The sequence below is a fragment of the Aulonocara stuartgranti genome (genome assembly GCF_965226115.1).
Source record: "Aulonocara stuartgranti genome assembly, chromosome: 2".
NCBI lineage: Eukaryota > Metazoa > Chordata > Actinopteri > Cichliformes > Cichlidae > Aulonocara > Aulonocara stuartgranti.
Window position 1 is genome coordinate 33,882,386 of NC_138940.1, and position 12,137 is coordinate 33,894,522.

At 42.4% G+C, this 12,137-nt stretch overlaps 1 protein-coding gene across 8 annotated transcripts in view; it reads left to right on the top strand.

The window, feature by feature from the left end:
* Positions 1 to 12,137, top strand: part of mid2 (midline 2) — a 165,281-nt gene that overhangs the window by 55,166 nt on the left and 97,978 nt on the right. The window lies entirely within an intron of this gene.

A 12,137-nucleotide genomic window follows, 5' to 3' on the forward strand; every position in this document is an offset into this window, starting at 1 on the left:
TTATTTAAAGGGTTTTATAGGCTCATTTCGCGAGCTGTAGTGTATCCATGAAACACAGACGCTCGAGATTTTTGCAGTTTATCTTGTCCCGGGGTGAATGATAGACTATAAACAAGGGGTCCTTATTGCATCCTCGTGCTTTTCAGAGCAATAGAGATTCATCCAAGCGAGAAACATCAACCTGATTTGTTTTGAAAATTTTGTGGAACTCTCTGGTAACCAGTAATGAACCCGATTGAAATAAGTTTTTCCCCTATTTTAAATGCCATTTTTGTAGCACTCTCGCTAAGAGAACATTTTTAACATTAATAGAATTTCTTTTCTTTTTTAAATCTCTATACTTTGATAGCAATATGCGTGCTACACTTACACAAATTAAGCCTTTACTTTTTCATTTTAGCTAAATCCAATCTCTGCCACCGTAGCACTGAAGGGAACTTGTGCCCCAAAATTAATAGCCCAACAAACTGGGATGAAATACACAGACAACATTGTGTTTAAGTATCGCTACATATCGTTCATCTCACGCAGTGCTGAATGCCAAACATTATCCTGGACTTCTAATAATCCTGCTGAGCTCAGCTGACAGCATGAGGAAATGTGCTTCTTGTTAGGCTGCTGAAGTGTTTTGCAGCACTAACAAGTAACTACTGTTATGTGATAGGTGCCTGTCAGGTCATACGTCTGTAGTAGTTTGCGTTGTTTTTCTTCAACCTTTACTCGAATCAGTCCCTCCGTGCTAAATCTCAAATCCTGCTTTCCAGATTGCTACTCACTGCCTCTCCACTCACCCTCTCTGTGCCTATGCCACCAGTTTGCGTGAAGCAAAACCACAATAGGGTGGACTAAAAGCTGAAACCCAATCAGGCTTTTGCAATTCCTCTAGCAGAAGTTTTCCCAGTTCTTTTTTTTTTCTCTTAAACCCTTGGCGCTGACTGTCTCCTGCCATTAGACAACATGGCTCATCAGACTGATTACACATCAGCATACTCATGTACGCTTCCATCTCAAACAGACAAGAATGCAGTTAATGCTCCTGGCTGCTAGTTACACTCTCAAATGCCATGTGTTCACTTTCCTGACTGATTTTCTATCTTTAGGATTGTTTTCCTGTTTCTCACTTTATCACCCTCCCCCTCTTCCTTCCTCCCTTCCCTTCTTATTATTTCTCTCCCCTTCTAACTCTTTCTATCTCAGAGGAAAAAGTGGGTGTTGTTCCCTGTCGGTACGGGAACCTACATCACAAAGCTCACTGTTATGCCTGCTTTACTTTCTATCAGCTTCTTTTGCTTAGGCTGTTGTGTATACATTTCTGTCTATTCACTGTGGGCAGCCAAAAGAATTAAAAGAAAGGTGGTAGCCTTGTTGTCCAGTGATGCATGTTGTAAGATTAAATTTAATGGATCAAGGGAGATGCAGCAAGCGTGATTCATTCAACAAGGTTTAATGGATTAGGTCGTGTAACGGTCATGTCTTGGATTTGAAAAAGCTCGACATTGCTGCTGCCAAAAAATATGGACAATATTGGTACCAGAGCCTCCCCTGCAATGCTGAGGGTTAGTTCACTTAATATAAGAATAAAGCAGTAGACGTGTTTCTCTTTGTTCTTACTTCCTAATGTGCTGAATTTCTAAAATACTTCTGATTGTCCTCTGGCCATTTTTTCATTTCATTTCAAGTGATTTGTGAGTTATATGGTATTTCTTTAAAGTCACTAAAGCTGTAAAAATCATTGGAGACCAGATTTGTGTTCATCAGTTTAGAATGAGCCCTGTTAGGTCTCCTTTGATTTTCGAGATTGCAGCAGTTGCATGTCAAGCCCCGATCACCTTGATCAGATTTTGAATTAGCCCACCTGTTAATCTGAAGTTGGTATAGCTGCCAGTAATATACCTTAAAGCACATAACTTCATCTGAACTACATGACAGACAGTAAGTGGTAGCTTGTACCATTTTGTGCGTCTGCACAGAGGTGGCCAGCTTTGTGCAGTCGAGGGATATACGGAGTGAAGCCATGCATCTGAACTTGGGATGTTTTAAAATCCCCTCTGCTCTCTTGTTCCCTTCAGCGTTCCAGCTTTCTGCAACAAATCTAGAACACAGCAATTCCTCTAATTCTCTAAAACAGTTCAAATGAATCATCTTAGCGAGCAGACATGGCCCGCTTAATAAACTGTGTGCTCCTGAGTTTCTACCTTCAGCTGTGTTGTTTTTGCACATATGCGCAGTAAATGAGCTGAGAAAACAGTTTTGTATTGACAAATGTTGGGGCTAATGTAGAGGCAGACAAGGTTTAGGTTTAAATAGCCTGCTATATATTTCAGTTATTGCTTTACGATTTTTTAAAGGTCTTTTTGCGTGTTCATTTTGCACTAGTAATAACACCCTAGAGGATATGCTTTTGTGATGGGTGCAAAAGTGATGGGTTGGTAGCACTGAAGTAAGCATAATCACAGCATCAAATGCACTTCAGGGTGCCATTAACAAAACCACAGGAATCTGCAACAAGCACCTATGTTAAATGGAAAGTGTCAAAACAGGTGAACTAGCAGGGCCTGCTGCCCATTGTTTTAGAAGAGAAGCATGCTGTTGATCATTGTATATCAAATGATAACAAAAAAAGATGTGTGTTGCAAAGAATTTCTAGTTCTTTCTTTGCCTCTCTCCCACTGTACAGCTGTTCAGTTTCTTCACATTATTCATATTGGTCAAAGGCCAGATAAATCTTGTGGAAAAATTACTCACTTGTGCAGTTGTAGCTACAGTGAGGGCGATGGGGATTGAAATTAACCATGCATATGTGAAGGTGGTGGTAATTAGTTGTAAAGAGTAGAGGGACCGAGTGAGACTAAAAGATTGCCAAGTCTGACTGCGGATCATTCATTAAAGAAAATAGTTTCTGTGTGATATAGTATTGATCTGCGGAATAAATCTTGGAGTTGAGACCTACATCGCATGGATGGATGTATGGTGTGACAGATTGCCTCCTGTCTTTGTCTCCAGACTCCTTTGATCTCTTCAGTGCACTCAGTGCAATGAAGGTCCCTGCCAAGGGAGGCATAGCTTGTCTCCCAGATATATTTGCTCTGCATGTAGATCAGCAAAGAGTACTCATGCATGGCACCACATTGCTTAACTTTCTTCTCCCGGCCAAAATGCCGTTTTATTCTTGTGCTAGCATGAAAGTCCTGCGGCGCCATCTATGTGCTCTACTATAGTTTTGTTAACGTTATATCTTAACACAGGCAGAGGAGCTTCTGTATTGCAGTGCTAGCACGGGGAAAAAAGCCTTGGTAATCTAAAACAGTGCACTGTGCTGTTGAAACAAAAATGACTATATAGAAGGTTACATAATCACAAAATTGTGGCTACAAGTGTTGGGCACACTTCTGTAAAGTGCTGAATTGTGTGCTTGTGTGCTGCTGTTCAGTGCTCCACTCCACTGTCTTCATTTTGTTAACTCTGGTCTGGCAAGCATCAGTATATATGCTGTGGCGGGAGGCATCATAGATGTTAATTAGTTTGCATTCAAGAACCCATCAGAGCTTCAGTTCAAATATATTGTCCATCCTTATCATTATGTGAGCTCCAGCCCATACTTTACTGACTTGTCCAACCTCCAAGCGTTTCATCTATAACCGAGCCTTAGTGGATGATTTACAGACTAATATCTCAGAGCTAACAGATTGAGCTTACGAGCTTTTGAGTTAAACTTGAAAATATAGGCAAAACAAGTCTTGAGTGGTGAGAGAACTTAAACCTCTGGCTGCTCGCACATGTAAACATGTATTGTGCCAAATTCTATATGCAGTATGTAACATGAAGTGCCAAGTCCCGTCTTTATATTCCTCTTTCTGTTGGCAATGTCCATGCTTGTATTTTTTTCTGTCTCTGTGTCACTTAACAGGAATGCAAACCTTTTCAACTAACACTAATGACATTCTGATATAAGCAAGTGCTGTATTTATACATTACAGATTACATATAGTTGCATGGTGGTGCAGACTAAACAAAACAAGGGTGGGACTGTGACCTGTCGTGTTGACCTGATCTCTGTGTAAGAAACACCAGATCAAAACTGGAAAAGGAGAGCTCAGCTGAGAACAGCTGAGGAGGAGGCGGCCAATTTTCATCCACACTAGTTAACAGTCAGCTGCCTATGTTGGTACAGATGTTTCCTATGATCTCACCTGCTGGCAGCAGGATCCAGAATCTGGGCCCAGTTCTGACGTCATGCTGTCCACCCAAGAGGCCTGTCTATTGGGTAAAGTGTTCCACACCTCCTGTCTGTTGGAAGCAGAAACTATGGATATTGTGAAGGTGTAGACTTCTGCCCGGGGAATGACATGAGCTGGGGGGAGTTAAAAGTCATATGTGAACAAAATGCTTTGAAGATTTTCTGGGTCTTTTTTTCTGTTATAGTAGATTATGGAAGATATTTGTTACTAGATACTAGTTCTTGAAAGTTCTTCTGGTTTTCTTTTGATTTTTTTTCTTAACTTCACAGCAACTGTTTCAGGTGCCATTGCATTGGAAGTTGTTTCAAACTGTTCCAATTGTTCTGGAAACTTGTAACACAAATCCTTGCGCTCTTCACTTCGTGGCCATTTAACTCAGGTGTGTTGCTTGCAATAATGAACACTATAATCTCTGCAGCACAAGCCCGGATGCCGCTGTGATAAAAATAGAGGGATTGGAAATGGAAATGCAGGCGGAGAGAGGGAATAACTATAAAGAGAAAGATCAAGAAGGTAGGTGTAAACAGGAGGAGGCGTGAAAAAAGATTTTTGAGCCGCGAGGTTATTTGGGGGTTTCTGGGGAGGGTTCGTAGCTGTACAGATCAAAGAGCAAAGACAAAAAGTTAAGGGGGTTAGAGGAGGGAGGAAAAAAACACGACTGACTCATGCACTCACATATAGACACGTACATAATTCTATCATACACAGTGATCTGCCCAGCAGGTGCTTTTAAGGAACACCCTCTTACTTAAACGACTTCTTTAGGAATGATTGATGCTCTTTAGAACCTCTGCAAGAGATTATCTGTCACTGTTTCCAGGGAAGGGTTTATTTACAAACTGCTAGTTACTTCACTGCAGCTGAACATACAGCCAGCATAATTATAAGTGGGAATTTTATTTGACTGATTTTTAAGTGTCCTGGCCATAGGTTCAGTTCCGTGTTGGTATAGCAGTGGCTATTGTTAACTTTCCCAATTATTTTGTGTGGTTTTGCAGTGCCCTGGGGACTGGCTTTTTTTAAAATGCCGGCAAAGCTATTGTTTAACAAAATACCTATTGATTTGTGTCAGCTCTGCTCGTGGGGCCACACTGAGGAGGGAATGTTGTTTTGTTTTCACAAACTAGTTACTCGGAATGCTTTAGAGCACTAACTCCATCTTAGCTCAGGCAAGTCCAACCAACAGGAAAGACGAGGCTCATTTCTATTTATTCTAATTGATAGTACAGACTTTTATAGAGTCTGACCTAATGTTTTTAAATGTGTTCTGGCACAGCAGATGTGTTTGTATTTTTATAATAAAGCTATTTAAGATCTCATTTTTGCAAAATCTGCACAGTATTAGAGCCTGATCAATGTAGAATTTTTAAGACCATTACTATATTTGGCAGTATAAAAATCTGATGTATCAGCCAGCATATCTTCTTCTTTTTTTTTTTCTTTGAGAAACACAAAGCATTTCTTACGTGTCAGTATTTATTTCCTTGTTTACGCTCTGCCAGGATGCTCAGATTGCGCTGTTTGTAGCATTCCAGGAGCAACGAGGAAGTTGCAGGTTGCCCTTTGTTAGAAAAACTGTTGAATGTCAACACCCATAGCAAGATTGAAGGGTGTTTTTTCCATGTCTTTTTTTAACGTTTTCTTTTATCTGTCATTATAAATGCAGATACTTACAAAATAGCTAATGGCGGCCGTTAATATCGGACCAGTGATAAATCAGTCGGGCTACATAGTTAGTGAGCCATTAGTCTCGCCAGGAGTTTTACTAAGGTTTCATTAAAAACCAGGAAGGGTAAGGTGGAGGTAAATGTGAGATTTGAGTGCTGTCACACATTCCTGAACATCCGTTTTCTTTCTGTGAGATCAGGTCGGAATCCCAGTGTTAGTATTTCCCTTCTTGCGAGCAAAGTTGACTGCTTAAGTTTGAGAGTGACTACTCTGCACTGCGAGTGAGTTTGCAATGATTATATGTTGCATATCATTGCAACATCATTGTTGGTACTCCTGCAATCAGCGAGCTCAGATCTGTCTTTTGACAGTTGTGCTGTGATATACACATTGGCAGCCTACAACACTTCCCATAAATATTTCACAAGAGATTAAGGAAACTAAATTTATCAAGCGGCTGTCAGGGCTCATTCATTGTGCTATCAATCAGCATGTCTTTTCACCCTTAACAATAATAAGATTTCCCATCTTGAGAATGAACAAATGATCACTTATCAGTGATAAATAGAGCTAATCAAACAAATAGAGCTATAAGCTGCTGACATTTCAATGCATGGAGCATGCTGAGCCAATCGAATGGCAGCCAAGGAAAACAATGGCTCATATTCACCTCCCCCTCGAAGGAAATGCCAAACATTACAGTGCTGTATAAATAGAAGCTTCTGACTTTGTAGAGCGTGATAGAGGACAGGAACCCCCTCCCTGGGGTCACAGTCATGGCAAGGTCTCCCACCTCTCCTCCCTTCTCCATTCTCCGTCTTTATTGCTCTTTTTGTTTTCATTCTGAGTGAGTGATTTATTTTTGTTCTGATTTCTTTTGACCTCACTGTGGGGTGTTTTTTTTTTTTTTTTTTTTTTTTCATATTTTTTGGTTCACTTCTGTAGTTCATATTTCTTTCTCCCTCACACCCAGCAACCATGAATAACTGAACATCCTAGTAACACTTTACAGACACCTCCTGGTTTATTAATGAGACCATCTACTACAGTAGAACTGGCAAATGGCCCTCCAGGATGCATTATGTTTTGGGGGAATGTACGGACTTTGAACTAAAGTGACTCACGCAGTCTGTTCTCACTGTAACTCAGTTTAACTGTCATGAAAAACTTCCCGTTTGCATTTAGATAAATGCAGCTTATGCACATCTGGGAAAACAGGGCCCTCCAAAGTGCAGCGTGCAGTGTCGCATTAAAGGTGGCACGTCATTCTATTTGCCATTTCACACTGTTTTTTCCATCCACCTAACTGAGACTGGAGGAAGGAAGAAAGAAAGAAAGAAAGAAAGAAAGAAAGAGTGATCCTTAAAAAAAGGTTAGTTGCTCTGTCTGTAAGTGATGGGGTTACAGATGTTTCAGCTGAGATAACTCCAACAGGTCTTCAATCTGTAGTATTTAGTATTTATTTATTTATTGTCATTGTCAAGAACAATGAAATTGCGTTTGGGGCTTCCATACAACCCAAAAAAAAGAAGAAAATAATAAATACCCCTTAAAACCCAAGTGTACATATTTAACCCAGTGTGACTCCAATGCAATAAGACAATCCTTAGCAATAATGTTCGTAGAAATTCAGACAAAGACCTGAGAAACATGACAAAATACAACAATGCAACCCATTCAATATTATTGTACTGTGAGATATGATATCAGATATGATAGTTATCTATTTAAGAAAGAGGGGGGGGGGGGGGGGCAGGAGGGGGAAGAGAATAAAGATATGATGCACCAATGCAGACCAGTTCATTGCTATTAAGAACTTGGATATGGTTATTGTCCGTGAGAGGGGGGCAGAGAGTTCAGGAGCCTCACAGCCTGTGGATACAGGCTGTTGGCCAGTCTGGATGTTCTGGCCTGTATAGACCTGTACCTTCTCCCTGAGGGCAGCAGATGGAAAAGGTGGCGCGCAGGGTGATGTTGGTCCCGCAGGATACTGTGCACCCTCCTCAGACAGCGAGTGGGGAAGATATTACTGATCTCTGGCAGACTTGTTCCAATAATTCTGCCAGCTTCTTTCACCACCCGCTGGAGTGCTTGCTGATCGGCCTTGGTGCAGCTGGGGAACCACACTAGAAATCCATACGTCAGAACGCTGCTGATGGCACAGTTGTAGAAGTTCAACATCAGAGATCTGGGAATGTGTGCGCTCCGCAGTCTCCTCAGGTAGTAGAGGCGCTGTTGGGCCTTCCGTACAACTGAGGTGATATGGTTGCCCCAGGACAGGTCCTCGGTCACAGTTACCCCCAAGAATTTAAAACTGCTCACCCTCTCCACCGCCTCACTGCCAATGAAGAGAGGCAGATGGTTGTTATGACCCCTCTTCCGGAAATCTACAATGATCTCCTTGGTCTTTTTGGTGTTTAAGACCAAGTTATTGTCGTGGCACCATGACTCTAGTTGTTGCACCTCTGTCCTATAGTTTGTCTCATCATTGTTGGATATAAGTCCGAGCACTGTAGTGTCATCTGCAAACTTAACAATGAGATTGGACGCGCAGGAGGAAATACAGTCATGGGTGAAGAGAGTGTATAGCAGAGGGCTCAGAACACACCCCTGAGGGGCACCGGTGTTGACCACAAGGGTGGAAGAGGTGTTCTTACCCACTCTGACACTCTGTCTACGGTTAGTGAGGAAGTCCACAATCCAGTTGCACAGAGAAGAGTTAAGTCCCAGTTGGTGGAGTTTGGGACGGAGTTTGTATGGCCGGATGGTATTAAAAGCCGAGCTGTAGTCTACAAAGAGGAGCCGTGCATAGGTGTTCCTGTGTTCCAAGTGCTTCAGTAATGTGTGCAGCACTGTGGCGATCGCATCCTCGGTTGACCGGTTCTCCCTGTATGCAAACTGGTGCGAGTCCAGGGATGGTGGAAAAGCAGCTCTGATGTGTTTAATGACCAGTCTCTCCAGGCATTTGGCGGGAATGGGGGTGAGTGCCACAGGTCTGAAATCGTTCAGACATGTGACATTTGACTGTTTTGGGATGGGAACGATGGTTGCTGCTTTGAAACAGGATGGTACCAGTGAACAGGACAACGAGGTGTTATATATAGAGGTGAAGACGTCCGCCAGGTCCGCAGCACAGTCTTTTAGCACCCGGCCCAGCACTCCATCCGGCCCGGCCGCCTTCCTGGTGTTAATGCTCCGGAACACACGCCTCAGCTCATGAGTGCTCAGGACCGGAGCAGGGTCGGTTGAGGGGAGAGGGGACAGGACAGGGTCGGTGTTCTCCCTGTCAAAACGGGCATAAAAGAGATTTAGATCCTCAGCCAGAGTAGAACTGTCGGCTGAGGGTGATGGTGTTCTTCTTTTGTAGTCCGTGATAGCCCTGATGCCCTCCCAGACCTGCCTTGGGTTTGTGTTGTTCTCAAACCTGGCCTCGATACGCCTCCTGTGCTGCTCCTTGGCAGTCTTGATGCCTCTTCTCAGGTTGGCCCTGGCAGCACTGTATGCCTCCTGGTCCCCGGATTTGAAAGCGTTGTTCCTTGTTCGAATAAGTTGTTGAACTCCGTGTGTCATCCAGGGTGGATTATTAGGGAACACACGGAATCGTTTCCAAGTTGTTACATTGTCCACACAGAAACAGATGTAGTCCAAGACAGTGGAGGTGTAACTGTCCAATACGACACGATTGTCAGTGTCCTGCACCTTGAATACATCCCAGTCTGTGCAGTGGAAACAGTCCTGAAGCATCGGAATAGCATCCTGCGGCCATGTTCTCACGGTTTTGGTTGTAATCCCAGTGCTCTTGATCTTTTGTGTGTATATTGGGTGTAGCAGAAGGGAGAGATGGTCTGACAGACCCAGGTGGGGATAAGCCTGGGCTCTGTACGCATTCGCCATGTTGGTGTACACCTGGTCCAACGTTCTATCTCCTCTGGTAGCACACTTCACATTACGGTGGAAATTGTGAAGTACAGATTTCAGGTCCGCGTGGTTAAAATCCCCAGCCGCAATAAAGACACTGTCCGGGTGTGCTACCAGGCTGTTATTGATGCTGCTGCTCAATTGTGCTAACGCTAGCTTAGCATTAGCATCTGGTGGAATGTAAACAGCGCAGATGTAAACGGCAGAAAATTCCCGAGGGAGATTGGGAATTTATACGCCTTTTGAATCAGGCGTATAAATGTATTTCCTTCTGTTTGCAGGCTCCACAAACAGCCTGAAAGACCGAACACCAGCTGCTGGTCTCAGCAGATTTAGGAAACTGCATGCACATGTGGCAACACATAACCACAAGGACACACACATTCACCAGAAAGGCATTTTGTGTTTGGAGCTTTGTGTTTCTTTATCTCAGTCTTATCATGACACACTGCCAGAATCTGTAGCTGTAGCTGCAAGGGTATAGTTTATTCTCCTCCTGAAAAATGTTGGTTTTTATCTTGCAAAATTACTACTTTGAAGAGGAGAGCAGCTCCAACTGTGATTTTCAAGTAGTCAAATCCATTGTAGTTCAATAGGACAGCGTATTAGTATAATTTTTTTCCCCTTAGAGAGATTTCTTAAGAACAAAAGCTGTCATATAAGCTGTCAGGACTTATTGACCTGGGTATCTGACTACTAGAATCAATAACAACAGCACGGATAACATCATTTACTGGTATAGCTTGACAAGATGTTGATAAAGTGGCCGGCACCTTACGGATCGCTTATCCTTCTCATTTAGAGCACAAATAGCATGCGCTTTAAGCTGTCAGCTGTTTTCACAATGGGAAAACTTTTCACAAATATATCGTCAATCTTCATACAGAGGCCTATTGTTTTCTTGACAGTTTTTCCAGTCTCATATAGGTATACAGGGGCCAAGAATGCAATTTCCAGCATAAAAGATCCTCTTTTCACAAACTCAGAGTGTCGCTTATGTGGTGCGTAGATTGCTTTTTCACACGGTGTGAAGTAAATTACCATATTTATAGAAAATTCCAGTAAAGGGTTAGCCATTAACTTGGCACTGTGCTGTTGCGCACATATATACACACGCACAGAGTCAAATAAAAATATAGAAAAATTGAAGAAGAATTGGTGTCAAGTGTCAGCGGAGGCAAGTTTGTTTGCTTTCTAGCAGACAAACTTGGAAGAACAATAGATTTCCTTGGATTCTGCATTGTGTGCCTATGAATCATTCACTCGTTTTTGTTTCACGAATGCATGTATGGGGCATTGTTTCACTCCAAGATATTCATTATTGTGGATTGCTGGTAAGTCCTAAAAGATAAAACAGAACCCTTCGCAGTGTTTCCAGGGAACTGGCTTTGAAAATGAGAAGAAAGTATATTTCAGAATTTAAAACTTTTGTTTTTTTAAAGTAAGGTGGGGAGAAGAGGGTACTGAAACTAAATAACACAGTGAGGATAAGACAGACCAGCTTCTTGCCTCATGAGCCTGATTGTCAAGGTCAGTCGTTAACAACATAAACACTTGCGAGTGGATTGAACCCTGCTTACTTATTATATTTCTGCTTTTGTTGACTGTTAGTGGTATCTCTGTTCCCTCTCTCTATTTCGTCTTTGCTCTCACCACATGCCACTGCGTCTAAATATCTAATAAGCTGTTCTGCCAACTTCTGATCCTTGGGTTTGTTCTCACCTGGGCAAATGCACATGAATAATGGAAGCAGCATGAAGAGAGGCAGGGGCCTGGTTGCTCCAGTGTTGTGTTGAGGCCTGATAAGGCTCTCTACCACAGCAAAAGAGCCTCGGAGAGCTGATGAGACGACGTCTGACACTATTAACTTTATTACCCACAGGCTGCCAAGCTGTAACAGGCAGAAGTATTAAGCAGAGAGTTAAGGATAGGAGGTGTGCTCTATTCACTGTCACAACTCTGTGAAAATCTCATTTCAGTCTGCTTTCATGTATAAATACATTAAACCAATTAGCAAGTCTGGCTCAGGCTTGGACTTCACAAGAGTTGATTGTTTGTTTTATTTTCAGTGTCTTGCATCAGTAAATGTCCTTCACACAATAGAGCCCTCATCAGCACCGCTGACAGCAAAACAAATATGGTAATGAAAATGAGTGCTGCTGAAACATGTGCACCCAGGCCAGTCAACATTAACCAGCATTTTACCATATGGATAAAACAAACACTAGTCAAACACTGATACTTCAGTGTAGCATCTGATTGACAAAGTACACCACGTTAGGAGACAGATGGTGTAGTAGTGGCCTAAACTAA